General features: G+C 46.4%; 1 long non-coding RNA gene across 1 annotated transcript; it reads left to right on the forward strand.

Annotated features, from left to right (window-relative positions):
• The first annotated feature begins 251 nt into the window (after positions 1-251).
• On the forward strand, positions 252-1,196 carry LOC127061000 (uncharacterized). The gene is made up of 2 exons (XR_007780368.1): positions 252-299; positions 698-1,196. It is a non-coding gene; the product is annotated as an uncharacterized LOC127061000 (long non-coding RNA).
• The last annotated feature ends 17,791 nt before the right edge of the window (positions 1,197-18,987 follow it).

The following is an 18,987-nucleotide window of genomic DNA, read 5'->3' on the forward strand; positions in this document are numbered from 1 at the left end:
CCTGTAAAAAAGATCTCGGATAATTAATTCCATGCATTCCCAAACATATTGTTGTGGTTTAAGAAGAAATGAAGTGTTTTGTGATGGTGTGGGCAAGCCAATCGGTGTTCAGATTTAATATTGGCACCTGGTTTGTCCACTGAGGGCATGGATACGCCTCTGAGAACACAGGGGTTAAAAGCTGTGATCTCCCAGGGGAACTTCCTCTTTGAGTCCCGCTTGAGAGTGAGCAGACCTACCCCCCTGCCCAGATCTGGCTGGGCAGGGGGGGGAGGGGAGCCATGTGGCCGGAGAGAGAGGTAGGCCAGGCCTGGGCCCAAGGGTGGAGGAGAACATTGCAAGGGCTTCGGGCAGCCATCCTCCATTCCCCCCCTCCCCCCCCCCGGAGAGAGGGAGAGAGAGACAGAGCCGGTGCCGGTGATAGTGGCCGGGCGTGAAGGAGAAGGGGGGGTGCCCAGCAGGGCAGCCAGGCGTGGGAGTTGACGAAGTAAACCGGCAGAGAGCCTGGGACTTTTAACCCCTCTGAGGAAGATGGGAACCTTGCAAAAGCTGAGTCTTCCTGAAGTTGATGAGATTGAGAAGATGTTGAGATTGAGATGTTGAGAAGAATTTTAGGTGGGAGGAGATGATGGAGTGGCTTTGGGCTGGACTTTTCTTGTGTGGCCACAGCAGAACCCCTGGTGTTTCTGTGACACAGAGACTGCGTTCTAGGGGGAGGCGATGGCTCAGAGCCAAGAGAGTGCAGTGATGTGGAGGAGTGAACAGAGATGATGGGTGAGGAGGGTGGTGGTGGTGCCCTCCGCTTCGAAGAAGAGAAGAAGAAGAAGACGATCTCTGTTCAAGAGACCCCTCGGCCCCAGAGGGTGAAATTTGGGGGGGACAGGTGGCCCAAAAGGAGAAGGACTGTGCTCCCTTTGGAACTGGTCAAAGTATCCTTAAAAAGAAAAACCCTAGAAGCAGCTCTGATCCATGTGCAGTGGTGAGAGCACTGGACATGGAAGTCATGTGGCGCAAGAGAGACTCCTCTCTTCTCGAGAGACTGAGAATCGATTATCTGAAGGGTGGCAGTGGAATTGGGAATTTGGTGGGGGGAGGAGGAAGAATTTGGAAGGTTTTCATCTTATGTTCTATTGTGTTTTGTGTGTCTTCCTTTGTAGTTGTAGGTTAATAAATGTTTTTTTTCCTTTTAACCTTAAGTTGGAGCCTGCTTTGCTCTGTCTCTGATCATATCTCACAGTAGGTGCCAGGGAAGTAGGTGATCTCGTGGGGGCACTGGCATTGTGCCAAGCTCAAACGATGACACATATGAATCAAAGGCATACAGCGCATCAGAGAAAAAGCCATGGTGTTTTGCCCACCGGAAAAACTCATAGAAATGTGTCGTTAGCATAGGAACGCTGTCCTCATCACCCCATTTTCGCCAGAGGCCGATAAGTTTCTCCTCTGAGGGAGAGAATGGAACCTCTGCCTCCGTAGGCACCCTTGTCCACATCCGAATCTGCCTCACACGAAGGGCAGCATTTTCAGGAAGGGAACTGTAAACAGTACCTTGTGACAGTGTCCTCTGGGCTTCAGCAGACTGCATTGTGCTGCGAAGACTCACAGACATCTTGTCTCAGAGACTTTTCAAAAGGTTCTCTCTGTGGCCAGCCTTGGCTGTGAACTCTGACCAATTTCAGGATCTTCAGTTCTTCAGCTCCTGGCTAGAAGCCACTTCTGTGGTGAATGTCCCTTTTTTCACTCAGGGTCACCATATGTTACCTCGTTCTCAGGGGTTCCAAGATGAGGGAAGAGACGAGAAAGTTGACTCCATGTATCAGAAGGCTTGATTTATTATTATATGATATATAATATATAAAAACTATACTAAAAGAATAGAGAGAAGGATTTCACTACAAAGCTATGCCAAGAATAGAATAGAATGTCAAAACAAGTCTTCTCAGACCGAGACCAGCTGGACAGGTGAACTGTGATAGGCTCTTAATTGCAAACAGTCTGATGGGGCCAATCACAGATTTCCTCTGTTGCATTCCACAGCAGCAGATAAGAATTGTTTACAGTTTGTTACTGAGGCCTCCCAGCTCTCAGGAGGGGAAAATCCTAAGTAAAGGATTTTTCATAAAACATGTCGGTGACACCCCCGCACTGTAGATATACTCTCTTTGTACACCATGCACTCACACAATTACAAACACACACAATGCATTAACTACACAAAAATACAGTGTCCGGACACAACACACACGCACAAGTTCACTCGAACCCACCCCCAGGGTTGCTAGCGGCTGCTCTATTGGACAGTGAACGCTCTCCTCTCAGTCGCTCTTTCGACTGGTCTGCCTGCAGGCACAGGCTGAGCACTCAGACGTCTCTGAGTGACTTATTCAGCCTTCCTATCCCCCGGGGGCCTTCTTAGTACATACCGAGTCCTCCGCACACCAGCAGGTCCTTGTCTGTCTCCGCAGAAGTCAAAACGGACAGCAGAGCTCCTCCGGGAAGTTCCCGGGGTGCGCCTAGGAGGTCCCTCTATCCCTCCTGCCCTGCGGGGACAGAGACAGAATCTCCTGGCTGGCTCGCCAGAATGTTTTGGGGAGAAAATCAAAAACTCCACAACTTTGTAAAAGTTGTAAAGCCAGTATGTTTATTGCAGCGCTGGACGCATGCGGGGATTACTCCCCTTAAAAGGCATGCGTACCTCTGGGATCTTCCGGTCCCTTTTTATCTTTCTCCCTAAATACATATGCATACAATTTCACAAGAGGTTCATACATATTCATTTTACTGACTTCGCGTGACATCGAGCGCTAGTTCTTTTGTTATCAGAAAAAATTCTCAGGCCAAGTTGACCTGTCTCCCCCCCCCCTTATCTCTGCTCTTCACTGAAGCAATTTTTTCTTGAGCTCAGACTAAACAGCTAAGATTCCAAGGCTTAACTAAAAGATGTACATTTAACCTAAATCAAAATGGATTTCTACCCTGGAACCTGGAAAATTTCTACTCTGTCTGAAAAGGAAGAGGGCAACATGCAGCCAGGAGTTTAGGATAAAAGGAGGCTGTGCCCTCCGAACCCTTGAGAGATAAAATCCTGCAGGTGTATGCCCCAGTGGCGTCTCTCCTTCTATTCGAATAAAGAGTCAGGACTCCTCTGTCTATTTTCTGGACACTGGCTTTTCATAGCATAATTTTCTGTACAGTGCATTCAATGGTGGCTTGGGCTGGAGCGGGGTGGCTGTGCTCCACTTCTGCCTACACGATGCCCCCAGTTTTGGACAGGTAGCTGCGGAATTCACCCTCAAGGCAACTCAAAGACTGCTACTGCAGTTTCTCAGAGCATAGAAAGAAAAAAAGCTAAAAAGAAAAGAAAAACCTTTGCCTGAACAAAGATCAAGCAGCTGGCAATGCAAACATTATGCTGCAAAAAGTCCTGAAAATCCTGGGCGGGAAGATTTTAAATAGGCCATAGTCACAACGTCCCCACACACACAGGTCTCTGGCTGCAGGGTCTTGAAAACACAGAATCAATTTTTGGGCACACATTGATGTGAAATACAATATCATTATGAATCACCCTAGGACATTCCACCCCTTATTCCATATCATCTGATCAATGCCCAAATTAATATATTTCAACTATTAACACATATATCCATACATATATACATATAACTATTTGCAAATAAAATTAATTTAGTGGTCACTTACCATCCCCCAGGATATGGACAGGGTTCATTGAGTTAATGACTTATATGACTTGAGGGTCACGAGGTCTGGGGTGGGGCTTTCTCCATCCCTGAGTGCCTATTTGTGGGAACACTGAGCAGGGTGTGTTGCTTGTGCTTGAGGGCCATGAGGTCTGGGGCAGGGCTTCCTCCATCACTGAGTAGCGGGCTGATTAAAAGAGGTCTCTAGGGAGTGCGGCGACCTGGAGCGCGGCTAACAGGAGCAGAGAAACAGGGGTGTGGCACGCCTCTGAGGGCGTGGCACAGCAGTTTGAGAGGCAGTTCGCACAGGAAGGGCAAGCAGGCAGGGTTGCAGGGTTTCTTGCTAGTAGGGTTTACTGTGTGTTGTTTGCGGTGTTTCTGTTGGTTGGTAGGTTTTAGCATTTCTGGTAGTAATGGTTTGTACACGATCAAAAACTGTAGTTAGTACAAGTGTATGTAATCAGATGGAACCCTCCAAAAAGGATGCGTCTGTCCAGACCCATTCCTGTGCAGAGTGTTTGAGCTTATTAATTGTACCAGGGAATAATGCAGAGGAAGCCTGCCTGCGGTTTGAACAGGTGAATGATCTCCTTTCACTGGTGGCTGAGCTTAGAGAGGAAGTTGAAAGACTAAGGAGTACCAGGAAAAGTGAAAAGGAAATAGATTAGTGGAGTTCAGCAGCCCTTCCATCCTTGAGGGAGTCCCACCAAGAGTCAGAGGACCCCCATGCCTCTCACTGTCAGACAATAGAAGGACACCTGGTAGATGAAGGGGAGTGGAAATGGGTACCTACTAGAGGAGGTAATAATAAAAATTACTCCTGACCCCCACTCCTAAGCCAGGTGCCACTTCAGAATAGGTATGAACCCCTGGATTTGGAGAGTCAGCCAGATGAATATTAGAAGAAAATCATCTGCACAGTGAGCCTCCCAATTACGATTTGTTGTGAGAAGGATTACAACTTGTAACATCAAAAAGGAAAGAAGGGTAAACGTGGTGGGTGATTCCCTTCTGAGGGGAACAGAGGGCCCCATATATTGATCGGACTCACCCAAAGAGAGGTCTGCTGCCTCCCTGGGGCCCAGGTACAGGATATCACTGAGAGACTTCCTGGGCTAATTCAGCCCTCTGATTATTACCCACTGATGATACTCCAGGCTGACAATGATGAGACTGAAAAGAGGAGTGTCAGGACAATTAAAAGGGACTTTAGGGCACTGGGACAAGTAGTTGATAGGACAGGGGTACAGGTAGTCTTTTCCTTAGTCCCTTTGGTGGCTGAGAAAAACGGTGAAAAGAATAGGAGAGCTCACATTATCAATAAGTGGCTCAGGGGTTGGTGCCATCGGCAGAATTTTGGATTCTTTGATCATGGGGTAATATTACCGAGGGGATTTCGGGGACAGACAAAGGTGATACAGAGACTCCATCATCAGAAGGCATGAAAAAGCACTTCATTATTAGAAATCTACAGTTCTTATAGAAACAATGGTGGACCTAAGACCTGATTGGCCTTTAGTAATCATCTCTCACACTATTGGTGAACTATGAATAGCACACTCTGGAGAATCATATCTATAAACAGCAGTTAGAGAAAGAGAGATAATAATTGTTTTAATTCTTTCTCTGAGCTTTCTCACAGCTTCCCAGGAAAATCCTGGCACAGCTATTTCTCTCTCTGTTCAGAGGATATGTGATTACCACAGGGTAACTTTTACGGCACCTGGCCTACTGGAACCAGATGGGGTTCATCTCTCTGTTAAGGGAAGGAGGTTTTTAACTTGTGAACTGGAGGAATTTGTTGAGAGGGCTTTAAACAAGGTTTGAAAGGGGAAGGGGATGCAATTGGGCTGTCTGGAAACAGGCCCAAGGGTGGTAAGCCTGAGATAGGAGTGAAATCAGTAGCCCAGCTGAGGTGCATGTATACTAATGCATGCAGCATGGGTAAAAATCAAGAAGAGCTGGAGGCCATGGTGCAACAGCAGAACTATGATGTAATTGTCATCACAGAATCATGGTGGGATGACTCACATGGCTGGAGTGCTGCATTGGATGGCTACAAGCTCTTCAGGAGAGATAGGAAAGGGAGAAGAGGTGGAGGGGTGGCCCTTTATATTAGGGAGGCTTTGGATGCCATAGGTATTGAAACTAATGATGGCAAATTTGAATGCCTATGGGTAAGAATTAGGGGGGGGCCAATAAGGCTGACATCCTACTGGGAGTTTGTTATCGTGCACCCAACCAGGAAGAAGAGGTGGACTATTCATTCTATAAGCAGATAGAGAATGTTTCTGGATTATCAGCCCTTGTTCTTGTTGGTGATTTCAACCTGCTGGACATTTGCTGGGAACTGAATACATATGAGAAAAGGCAGTCCAGGAAAGTTTTAGAGTTTGTGGAGGACAACTTTTTGTCTCAGTGGGTGGGTAAGCCCAACAGGGGAGGGACTGTGTTAGATCTGTTATTTGCAAATAGAGATGGGTTGGTGGGAAATGTGGTGGTTGGAGGCTGCTGAGATAGAGTGGAAATTTTCCAGAGCAGAAATCTATTTTGATTTACGTGAAATGTAGATCTTTGAATTAAGTCTGTAGCTTGTAAACATAGCTGTTTGGTCTGACTGCCTGTTCTTGCAAAACACCTATGCTCAAAGAAACTGCTTCAGATGAAGGACAGCGATAAGGGAGGGCCCCTTGAACTCTGAAACAGATGGAGAGGCTGCTGTGGGAGACAGGGCAGGATGACCCAGGAGTTCTTTCTGATAAAAAAAACTAACTAGCAGCAAATGTCACATGAAATCAGTAGAATGAATATGTATGAATCTATTGTGAAATTGCATGCATATGCATTAGAAAGGGAGATAAAAAAGGATCTGGAGTTCCCAGAGGAACACATGTCCTATTTAGGGGAACGATTCCCACATGCGTCTAGGGCTGTAATAAACATACCAGCTTTACAACTTTCACAAAAGTTGTGGAGTTTGTTTGCTTCCGCAAATCATTTTGGCGAGGCTAACCAGGAGATCGTCTCTGTCCTCGCAGGGGCAGAGGGGAGAACGGACCCCCTTTAGCGCACCCTGGGGATGTTCCCTGGAGGGGCTCTGCTCGTCTCAGCTTGCCTACTGCAGAGACAGAGAAGGACCTGATGGTGTGCTGATAAACGGTATGTATCAAGGGGCCCTGGGAAGAGAGAGAGATAGAACTGCTGGGTAAATCACTCAGAGACGTCTGAGTGGGCAGCCTCGTTCCTGTGCCTGCAGGCAGCCTGGCTGATAGAGTGGCTGGACTAGAAAGGGGGGTTCACTGTTCAATAGTGCGGCCGCTAGCGACTCTGGAGGTGAGTCGAGTGAACCCATGTGTGTTTGTGGTGTCCGGACATGTGTCTGTAATCATGTGAGTGCGTGGTGTATAAAAGAGAGCGAGCAAGTGAGTGTACCCATGGCATGCGGGGCGGAGAGTTCTACTTGCATCTGAAGCAGCCAGGGGAGGCCTGAGGCACGGGCTGGGGCAGGCTGTGGGGGCAGGGAGTGCCCTGCAGAGAAGTGGAACAAGTGGAGAAACGTGGGTGAGTGTTGGGGTCTCTCTCTCTAGCTGGTCAGAGTGACCCCGAGAAAAGTTCGAAAGTCTCTTTTCCCAGCCCGGTGCTTAAAGAAGGAGTCAGAGCTCTTCATTTTTTCGGTCTCAAGGTTGTTTATTTATCTTATCTTATCTATAAAATTCTTTCTCCCTGTCCAGCTGAGATCTGTTCGGCAGGACAGTCAGAGGCACTCCGCCCACCCCCAGGGCGGTGTTATCTTTATATACTACAAACTACGTGTACAATATTTACAATTATTTTCCAATACCTATCATCTATATTAGACAGTGAGTTTCTACTTCAGACCAATCTAAAAGTGCCAACATCACCAGACAAGATGGAAGTAGAGAAGAAGAAGAAAGGCTAGACACGCCCAAATCCCTCCATCTTGTCACCAGAAACCCCTATACCAAAAATCCTAAAACCTACATTTACACCCTGTGAGTACTTTATTTTTATATTATCTAAACTGCCGTGGCTCTTATCTCTTCATGTAAAGGTGGTAAGTTGTTCTGTGGTTCGTAATCGAACTCACAGGTGTTCTGGGCTGTGTGCCAGGGTCTCCGAGCCCCCTGGCAAGGGTCCCAGGAAACTCCAGACTCCCAGAGAGATGTCCTGAGTTCCGACAGGTGAGGACATTTATTGTGTTTGAAGATGGTGATTTGTGTAGATTGTGCACATTTTAACCGTGGCTAGATGAACTTGAGAGGTTCCTCTGTACCAGTAGTTTGGACTTGATTCCTGGAATTTTACTGTGTGCTGTTATTTTGATTGCTTCCAGAGTGTGTGAAGACCAGAGAAAGCTGATATGGGTACATGCTGAAGTATTATATGCTGTGTTGTGTTGAGAAAAGTGGGCACTTTGAGAGATGCCCCCATTCCCAGTGAGTTTGTGTGGTTCCTCCCCTGTATTGTGGTAATTTGATTCTCGGAGTTGTAAATGATCAAATCGGCAGCCAAATTTTAAAAAAATAATTTTATAAATTTATTAGATTGACAACCAGATAGAATATTATAAAACCGCCACAGCCAAGACAGTGTCAACCCCGGACTTTGACACTGGGTAAACCTGTTTCAGACGTATGTAGTGTCAGAGTCTCCCCAGTGTTTCACACCAACTGCTTCAGGTAGCCAGTTTATATACAGTTTATTCTGTCTGAAGCAGAAATGACATAAGATTTCTGTATGTCCCTTCATATGTATAACAGGGACTATACAGATTCAGACCCGTAAAAAAGTTAATCTATGGGATTGGATGGCTGTCTGAGCTCCTGGAAATAGTCTTCTTTTCAATTGTAGCCAGGACGTAGCCAGTCTTCGATGTAATCTCTTCCAGGTGCAGTTCCTTGAATGTTTCGGACATTCCTGGGAAATGGCTGCTTCTTGCCCGATAAGGACTCATTCATTTGTTAAGAGGAATGATTTTATCTGAGCGAGTCTGGTAAATCTTTGAATAGGAAGAAAGCCCTGCTTCTGGCCATGGGGGTCAGAGGCATGGTTGGATCTCATAATTTTTATACAGTTACAAAGCATGAATTATCTCTATCATATACTACAATCCCTCCCCATTTATTTCACCAATTTAATTCATGCTTCTAATTTATTAACTTTTTCTATCTCTCCCCATCACCATTGAGGGTTCCTCACAAACGGAGTACCTCTTATACTATTCGGTATTTCCCTTGTGGGATGCCCTGATACACTATACTACTCCTTTCTTCATTGTTTTGCTTCTCAAACCTTGCCAATGCTTCTGCGGCACTGCTGGCATACTTTCTCTCCCCTAATCGCATGATCTTGGATGCATCACCTCCGGAAGCTCCCTCCGAGTCTATGGGAACTATTGCAATCTGCATTCCCCGGACTACGGAGTGGATCAGTCTGATAAAACATGGAATCAGACAGGGTAGGAATAGGATCCTGGCTACTGAACAGAGCACAAGAAATATTACTTTGTTCCACCATGCTCCATCGAATAACTTGTCCCACCATGAGGACTGCAAAGTAGAATTCCATTTTTGGACTGGGACATGGGCCGCCTTTTTTATTTCGGCCGCCAAACCTCTTATGGTTTCCCTATAGTCATCAATCTCGATACAACATTCCGATTCATTGAATTTCCCACACAGTCCCCCTTCCTCGACCAGCAAATAGTCTAGTGCTATTCGATTCTCGTACACAAAAGCACGTACCTGCGTGTGCTGGTGACTTAGTAAATCCAGGGCTTCAGAAGTGTGATTTGCCACAATTTCCATAACTGCTTGCAATCTGATCAACCTGTTCAGTAGGTAAATCGGAGTCCTACACCCGTAGCTTCCATCTTGTGCCCACATGGCCCGCCCATAATAATCGATTATTCTTGCCGCTGGCCACTCCTCTTCCCCCCAAGCTTGTTTCCCGCTTACCACTGGTATTATCTTCTTCAGACTCCTCCTCTCCCTTTTCAAGGTCTCGTATAACAGAGCCCCTAACAGATTGCTTTTTGTTCTTGGGAGAGTAAACAAAACTGGCCTGATCATACCTAAAGTGCAAGACCCTTTCCACCTTGGGGGTAATTCACTGTATGCCTTTTTCCCACAGATCCAATAAATCTCATCCGGGACTTTCCATTTAATATTTTCTCTCCCTGGGTCTCCTGAGAATTCTCTCACACTTTCCAAGGATTGGAAAGGGTTGGCTCCTGGACTTTGGACCCGCATAACCCTATTCTTTCCTTCCACTCACAATTTGTATCATTTTTCAGGCTCCAATACCCCAAAGGAGGGGCTGGGTGCCATGCCTTGCTTTTTGAATCAGAGTTCACTGTCAGAGTAGATACACATGGAGTATATCCTACCATTTTGGTGTATTCTCTTCCCTCCCGACTGACACAGATTGTGCTAATCACCCTTTGATCGAAAACCCACCCCTCAGGTCTCTGTACCAATTTTAAGACCCTCGAGCTGTCCCATTTCAGAAGTTGTTCTGGAGCCAAACCTTCCCCTTTCCATGGCCATTTTTCCGCAGATTTCAGCCCCCCACAAATCCAACAGTTCGAAAACCCAATTCTGTTGCAATTTCTTGTATTAGATCAATGAACAAATTCCTGTCTGGGGAAAGTAACTCCCCATCAGCATATTGTTTTTCTAATAATTCGTACTGTTCGCTGAATGTTTTTAACCTTTCCTGTTCAATTCTCGGTCTCCTCAATTCTGACTCCCTTCGTTTCATTTCCTGAGTTATTTCTTTAATTTTTCCTTCAGGATCCTCATTATCTTTATCGTTCACAAGACAAACCACCCTATCATATTGTAGGCACTCCCTGTCATTATTTGCCAGTGCCAGATCCAATATGAGCGGGTCTTTGTCCCAGGTAATCTTATTACCAAATTTCGTATTCTTTGTCACCCAGTACATTTTCCCATTCATTGTGCATATTCCCAGCCTTGTGCTATCATAGCACAAAGGGTTCACCTGGTGATATGCAATAAAGATTGACTCTGTCTTTCCCCCGACCCACATAGTTCGATTACGTTGGTCACAAATGGGGATTGACATCTGTTCCATGCCTCGTTTTCTCCTTTGGAACCTGTGACCATTTGACTGTCCGTTCCTTAACCCCACCTCGGGATTGATACACCAAATCCCGATTTCCACTTCACACAATTTCACCCGAGTGCCATTTTTCCAACAGTACCTGCCAGTTCCTTTAAGACATTCCTCTGGGGCTTGGTATGCCGAGTGTCCCTCGTCCCCTGTGACTGGGACCACCTGAGTGCATTTTCCACACTCATCCACAGAGCTTTCGTTTCCGTTGTTCATAGGGACCTCAGCGCTCAGACTCTGCGTCCTGCAGATGACTAGGCTCAGGCCAATCAGGATTCCCACTAGGTGTTCTCCTTTGCCTTTGCCTCCGCCCTCTGGGGTGCCACCAGTGGCGAGGAAGACCATCTTCGCGGCAGCAGGAGTACTCTTCAGGGAAGACGCCCTCGGACCTAGCCGCATTCCTCCTCTTAAAGGCGCCCCACCGAGACACCCTGATTGCATCAGAACTGCATGGGACCTGATGGATTTCCGGCACTCTACATCCAGGATTTCTGCTTGGGGCCTAAGCTTCCCACTCACCCTGTTTTGAAAAATGCAAAACCACTCCTGAGAATCTAATTCAATGATATCCAAACTTGTGGCTAAGGTCAGGATACAGTCAGTCAATTCAAGTTCTTCTAAACACTGGGTGCACAGTCCCTTTGGCCTCTGTCCCCTTCTGCAATGAATCACAAAAACCCCTTGACAATATTCACACTTAAAGTGTACAAATGGATAGCATACACAATCTGACAGTATATGTTGGGGAAGATGAAACAGGAAAGCCTTACAAATATGATTGCCTGGCAAAAGATTTTGAGAATAAAGAAACTATAAGTGAGATTGAAATGAAAGCAAGCTTTGAAATCCCTTAGTTACTGAACAATGGAAAAACAATGGTGTGGCTGGCTGAAGGTAATCCCCTTTTGATGATACAAGACCCTCTGCAAGCAGGCAGGTCCAAGGGTCCAAGCAGACCCTGCCAGCTTGGTAGAAGGGGTCCAAAGAGTAGTTTTTAGGGTTTAAAATGTAGCACAGTATGGTAATGTAGTGATTCTTATAGGCTGTATGTAAATGCTATAGGATTTGTATGCTGTACTAGATTGGTTAGTGAGAATCAGAATATTCAACACAGAAGATGATTTATTGTATTGTAGCGGGAACGTCGCTCTCTTGCTTTTACTCTTGCGCTCTTACTCCTACTCTTGCTCTCTTGCTCTTACTTACTTTTCTATGCTCTTAGCTCTTGCCTTTTACGTTCTTACCCTCTCATCCTCTCTACCCCTCTCTTCTCTCGGGCCTGCTCCGAGCTGCAGCTGGCAGCTCCCAGCAGGGCCCTGTACCCACGCCCTTTGCAATAAACCGCAAGTTCCACGACCTGGCTTCAGAGATCTCTCGTCTCCATCCGTCCCGACTGTGCTACCCCCGTCTCGCCTACAGTATACAACTTATTCGCTCGTTGTTGGTCATTTACGAGGACATTGGAGTCTGATCTTCAAGTCGCCGGGGGAAGAAGTGACCCTCCAACTGGGTACTTCTTCTTCTTGTTCGACTTTTTTCACCCTAGACACGTGTGTCCAGCCCTTTTCCGCTGGCCAAATGGCCATGTCTGTTGTCAGGAGCACAAGAGAAGGACCTTCCCAGTGAGGAGAGAGCGGTGCCTCTTTCCACACTTTCACAAACACCTTGTCCCCAGGATGAATTTTGTGAATAGTGAACCCCAGAGGAGCACTCTGTGTCACTATTCCCTGTTTTCGAAGTTCCTGAAAGTTTCTGTTGATCGCAACCAGGTATAGTTCAATCTGACCATTCTCAAATCTGGGGTGTCCCACCGGCATTCCATGCTTGTATGGCATTCTATATAGCATTTCAAACGGTGAGAGACCCGTTTCTGAATGAGGCATGGTTTGGATATTAAGCAATGCCAAGGGAAGACACTTCAACCAGGACATCTTTGTTTCCAAAATCAATTTTGATAACTGTGCCTTCAGAGTTTGATTCATTCTCTCCACTTGTCCTGAACTCTGGGGGTGCCACGGAGTGTGGTACTCTCATCGAATGCCCAAAGCATCAGCCATTTGCTTAATAATCTTTGATGTAAAATGTGTTCTCTGATCTGAATCATTGTAATTCACTACTCCATATCGGGGTACAATTTCCTCTAACAATTTTCAGGCCACTGTCTGGGCTGTTGCTCGGAAGCTGGGGAAGGCTTCTACTCAATGAGTCAATTTGTCCACAATTACCAGTACAAATTTGAACCTTCTCACTTTTGGCAATTCTGTTAAATCAACTTGAATTCTTTCAAATGGTTGTAACGCAATGGGGCGACTCCCTAGGGCAGCCTTTCTGGCTCTTGATTTGTTTACCTTTTGACAAATCAAACACCCTTGTACTTCTTGTCTTGCTAGTTCATAAATTCTCTTGCACCTGAAAAATTTTAGAAATTGCTCTGCCAGGGCCTGTGCCCCCCAGTGTGTTTTCTGGTGCAATTTTCCTAAAATTTTTCTAGTAAATCCCCTGGAAACTAATTCCTTTCTATCAGGTAAACTCCACTTACCTTCCTTCAATTCACTTTCGGTCTTTTCATAACATTCAATTTCTTTTTGGGTGAGTTGAGGGGGATCGTCAGGGGTTTCTTCTCTTTCGATCTCTGGGGTACTTAGCACCATCAGCGCCGCGGTTTTGGCCTCCTGATCTGCCAAATTCTTCTTTCTGGTTCGCAACTGAATTCTTGTCAGATACCCCTTCACATGGACTACCACAATTTTTTCTGGCCCTCTCAATGCTTCTAGAATTTGTCGAATCAATTTCTCATGCATCAGTTCTTTTCCCCTCGTGTTGATCAGCCCCCTTTTTTCCCCAATTTTTCTAAATGTATGAACCACCCCGAAGGCATACCTTGAATCGGTGAAAATTATTCTCTTTTTCCTTTTCAGTCTTTTCAATGCCCTCAAAACCGCATAAAATTCGCATGTCTGTGCAGACCAGCTTGCATTCAGGGGACCTGCTTCCATCACTTTTCCTGTCATCCCATCCACGACCGCGTCTCCTGATTTTCTTTTCCCTTCGATCACTCTGCTTGACCCATCTACAAACCACTTTTCCCCTTAATCTAATTCTTCTTCTAAATTGTCCCTGATCTTGGTTTGCAGCTCGACTGTTTCCACGCAGTCATGAACTAATTTCTCTGCTGCCTCTCCAAACAGAAACTGTGCAGGGTTCTGTGCAGTCGCTGTTCTCAATTCCAGGTCCTGTGAGTGAATCAAAATGGCCTCATATTTTAGCAACCTTGCATCTGTGAGCCATTTGTCCGCTTTCTGCTGTAGTTGCACTGCACAACGTGCAGTGCAAATACTACCAGAGGTGCCCCAAAGGTTACTTTCTTTGCTTCTCCCACTAGCAAAGCCACAGCTACAATTGCCTGCAAACATGTGGGCCAGTCTCTGCTGACTGAGTCCAAAAGCTGGGAAAAGTACTCCACAGGCTTCCTGATCCCCGCCCAGTCTTGCGTAAGCACCCCGTGTGCTGTGTAGTTGCTAGAGTCCACAAACAACTGAAAAGGTTTCCTGACATCAGGAAGGCTCAGCACCAGGGCTGCCGTGAGTGCGTCCTTGACTCTCTTAAACTCTTCCTCATCCTTTTGTGTCCATTTGATCCTATCTCTGGTGAGTTCCTCATAGAGAAATTTCAATTTTTCACTATAACTTCCAATCTACTTCCGAAAATACCCCAACAACCCCAAAAGCTGCTGGACCTCTTTTTTTGTCTGCGGGGGTGGTAAGGCAATAATGCCTGCCCACCTTTTCTGGGTCAAATTTCTTTTTTCCCTTTGTTAACTAATGCCTCAAATATCAGACGTCCAGCTCTGTGAACTGCAATTTTGATTTTGAAATTTTCAATCCCTTTTCTCCTAAAAAGTTCAAAAGGCCAGTTGTGCTCGTCCTTACCTCTTCCTCCCTTTTTCCTGCAACTAACAAATCATCTACGTACTGTGAAGCTTTGTCCCTTTGGTGGGTACAAAATTACTTAATACCTGCTCAAGTGCCTGCCCAAATAAGTTTGGAGAGTCCACAAAGCCCTGAGGCAACGAAGTCCACCTGAGCTGTTGCTTTCTATTTGTCTCTGGGTCTTCCCATTGAAATGCGAACTAATTGTGACTGCCCTCATCTAGGGGGCACGTCCAGAAACCATATTTTAAATTGATCACGCTGTACCATGTGTAAGGATTCGAAACAGTGGGAAACAGTCTTAGTTCTCTGATTCACAGCCCGTAAATCTTGCACCAGCCTAAAGCTGCCGTCCGGTTTTCTCACTGCCAAAACTGGAGTATTATGTCGTGACATGTACGGTTCCAGTGTGGCTTTCTTTATTAATTTGTCAATCACTGGTTTCAAGCCCTTCCTCCCTTCCATGGAGAGGGGATACTGTTTGGCCCGTATAGGTTCTTCAGGTCTTTCAATTTCCACCCAAATCGGTTCTATGTCCAACCTCCCAGCTTCTCCTGGGACATACCACACCCTCGGGTCTATCTTTATCTCATCAGGGGCAGTGACACTGTAAAGCTTCACTTTAAGCTGAGCTCTTTCCACTGATAGCCCAACCCCTAGAGCGACCATCATGTCCCGCTCCAGCAAGTTAAAGTCTGCGTCCTTTGCTAATAAAATATTACCAAGGTGCCTTCTGTTTCCCCTGTTTATTTCTACGTTTTTTATGATTGGGACCTCAAAAGGATGCCCTTTTGCCCCTGTTACCATCATGGAGTCATTGCTCAAAGAGCGCCCCTTCGGTATTTGTGACACCGTCGTCCACTCTGCTCCTGAATCCACCATAACCTGTAGTTCTTCTTTGCAGGGTCCCACTTTTAATTTTATCAAGGGCTCCCTAGATGTTCAGGGACCCAAACTGAAAAGCCCCTGAGACTCCTAATCTTCCTGAAACATTGCCTGATCTTTGGCTCTGTTTGGGCAATTCCGTTTAATGTGCCCCTTTTGTTTGCAGTAACAGCACTCAAAATCTCGCTTTTGCTCACCCAAGCCCTTGTCTTGAGACGGATCTGTTTTCTTTGCTGGCTCCTTTTTTGCCATATCCTTTCCCTGTTCCTGTTTCTGAGCTTCCCTCACCGCTGCCACCAGGACTTTAGCTTGTATTTTCTGTTTTTCCTCATTCCGGCACACGTAAACTTTCTGAGCTTCCCGCAACAATTACTGTAATCTCTGCTCCTGCCAGCTGTCTATTTTCTCCAACTTTTTTCTAATATCTTCCCAAGATTTTGCTACAAACTGTGTCTTTAACAACACCATCCCCACCGGGGAATCAGGGTCCGTCCCCGAATACATCCTCAGACCTTTCTGGAGTCTTTCTAACCCCTCCGTAGGGGTTTAATCTTTCTCCTGACATTCTCTAAGCACCTTGCTCATGTTCTGCCCTTTCGTACCGCCTCCCTGATACCGTGAATCACCATATTTCTTAGATTTATCATCTTCTGCCTCCCCTCTTCCATCTGGGTTTCCCAAGACGGCTTTTGGTTCAGCCACCGCTCCTCCCCGGATCCCCCGTTCGGATTTTGTCTTTCCTAATCCCTGATTGCAGCTGACTGGATCATATCTCTCTCCTCGTTATTTAATAACGACCTAAGAATAGCTTGGAGATCCTCATAAGTGTTTATGCTTGTTCCCAAAAACTCATCCAACTTCTCCGCTACTCCTAGCGGATCATCTATCAGCTTTCTCATCTCCTTTATGAATGCCCTTACGTGACTGGTGTCAGTCGGGGTGTGGACATATCCAATCACCTCTGGAGCTGTCGGTACCTCCTGTAAGGGATAGATACTAAGTTTTTCCTTCTTGTCCCCACTTTCCCCCACAGTCAACCTCTTCGTTCTCCACCTAGTTCGGCGTTCCGGGGGAGAGTCATCTCTGGTGTCATCCGCCCCCTTCTCCTCGACTTTCGGAGATATTTGTGGCTGTGGCTGCTCCACAGCTGCGTCGCCATGTGGTGAAGTGGATGCAGCCGCTGGTTCTGGTGGCAGCGGTGGTGCAGTAGCCTGAGCTTGCGGCACCCCCACTTCGGGAGGCATCCCTGGCACCGCTTGTGCCTGCGCAGGATCTGGCTGCTGTGGAGCCGCAAGGTAAAGGGGTGGAAGATTTTCCAATGGTTCTCACTGTCTCCTTGCTTTCGCCACGCGCCGGCAGGCTCGCACTGGGTATAAACCCGAGCAAGTATGCGTCCACATGTCTGCATATTCGATTTTCTCAGGATCCTGAGGACTGCGACCGTTCACGTAGTCAAACAAAGACTTGCAGGTCCAATTTTCAAACGTGCCGAATATTGGCCAAACCACGTACTGTCCGATCTCCCTCCCTCCCCATTTCTCCATACTAAGATGGATCATCTTTTCCTTGGATTTCCCCACTCTCCGCAGACTCTCGTCCCAGCATTCCCAAATCCACCCCAGAGGACTATCCCGGGGTATTTCTGGTAACACTCTTTCGGGGACCTGAGGGATTTTCTCCTGAGTTCTCTTGCTGCTTGCTCTTTCCCAACCCCATTTTCTCAAGGAAAGTTAAGATTTTCCTTACCTTCTCTTGTTTTCCTGGGACTTTCGTCTCAAGTCCCGATCTTCTCTCCAATGTCGGGTTTTCCGGCTTGCGAAAAGTCACCAGCCTGACCAAGTCGGACAGTTACCTGCCCTGTCGACTTTTGGGTAATCTTTCTTACCTGTTTCCTCTGGTTTCAGAAGGTGTATGGATTCTTGGAACTTTCCAGGCTCGTTTCTGCCCTTCCAATCCCGAACGTGACTGGTTTTCCCCCTAGACTCTCCCTGAGCCCTAGGTCTCATGTGTTTTGAAGCAAAACCTCTCGCTTCCCCCCTGACCGACCGCTTCCCTCGCAGGATAGCGGAACTGCAATCGTGGGGTCTGCACTCGCTCCGTGACAATGTCACGTCTCACGCACGCATCCGATCACGCTCTACTCAACCACGCAATACTTATGGTCCTTTTCTTGTGTGGATCCTTTTGTGCACGTTGATTTTTATGGATGAAAAAAAAACTCGGGTCTCGAGATCTCTTTAGATCTTTCTGAACCGAGAATGGGCCCTTATCTCCCTTGGCTGTAGCTCCGTTAGCACGCGGCTCCAATCATCATCCGCGGCTCCGGTCTGCGGCTTTTTGTGGATCTGATTGGTTCCGAAATCTGATTCCCTTCCAGGCCGTTAAAAATAAGTGGGCCGCCCCCTGGGCGGGAAAAGGGGTTCCCGGACCCCAGTATCAGATCACTTTGGGGTCACCAATTTGTTGTAAATGAGCAAATCAGCAGCCAAATTTTAAAAAAATAATTTTATAAATTTATTAGATAGACAACCAGATAGAATATTATAAAACCGCCACAGCCAAGACAGCATCAACCCCAGACTTTGACGCTGGGTGAACCTGTTTCAGATGTATGTAGTGTCAGCGTCTCCCCAGTGTTTCACACCAACTGATTCAGGTAGCCAGTTTATATACAGTTTATTCTGTCTGAAGCAGAAATGACATAAGATTTCTGTATGTCCCTTCATATGTATAACAGGGACTATACAGATTCAGACCCATACAAAAGTTAGTCTATGGGATTGGATGGCTGTCTGAGCTCCTGGAAATAGTCTTCTTTTCAGTTGTAGCCAGGAAGTAGCCGGTCTTTGATGTAATCTCTTCCAGGTGCAGTTCCTTGAATGTTCTGGACATTCCTGGGAAATGGCTGCTTCTTGCCCGAGAAGGACTCATTCATTCGTTAAGAGGAATGATTTTATCTGGGTGAGTCCAGGAAATCTTTGAATAGAAAGAAGTCCCTGCTTCTGGCCATGGGGGTCAGAGGCATGGTTGGATCTCATAATTTTTATACAGTTACAAAGCATGAATTATTTCTGTCATATACTACATCGGGATTGTAGGTCTGTGCTTGTGGAGATTTTAGGATTTTTTTTGCAACCAGTGTAGCATTCTAGGAATTCCTCTCCCACAGCAATTCAAGCCCTGACTCTCATGCATTTGAGATACGGTGGGGGGGAGGAGGTCTGTGTTTGTGGGCATATCAGAGTTTTTGCTGTAACAGGCACAGCTTTTGCAAGGCAGTAAAGTGAGTGTCAGTGGAAACAATGCTTTAATTA

Source organism: Serinus canaria, chromosome W (genome assembly GCF_022539315.1).
Source record: "Serinus canaria isolate serCan28SL12 chromosome W, serCan2020, whole genome shotgun sequence".
NCBI classification, from domain to species: Eukaryota; Metazoa; Chordata; class Aves; order Passeriformes; family Fringillidae; genus Serinus; species Serinus canaria.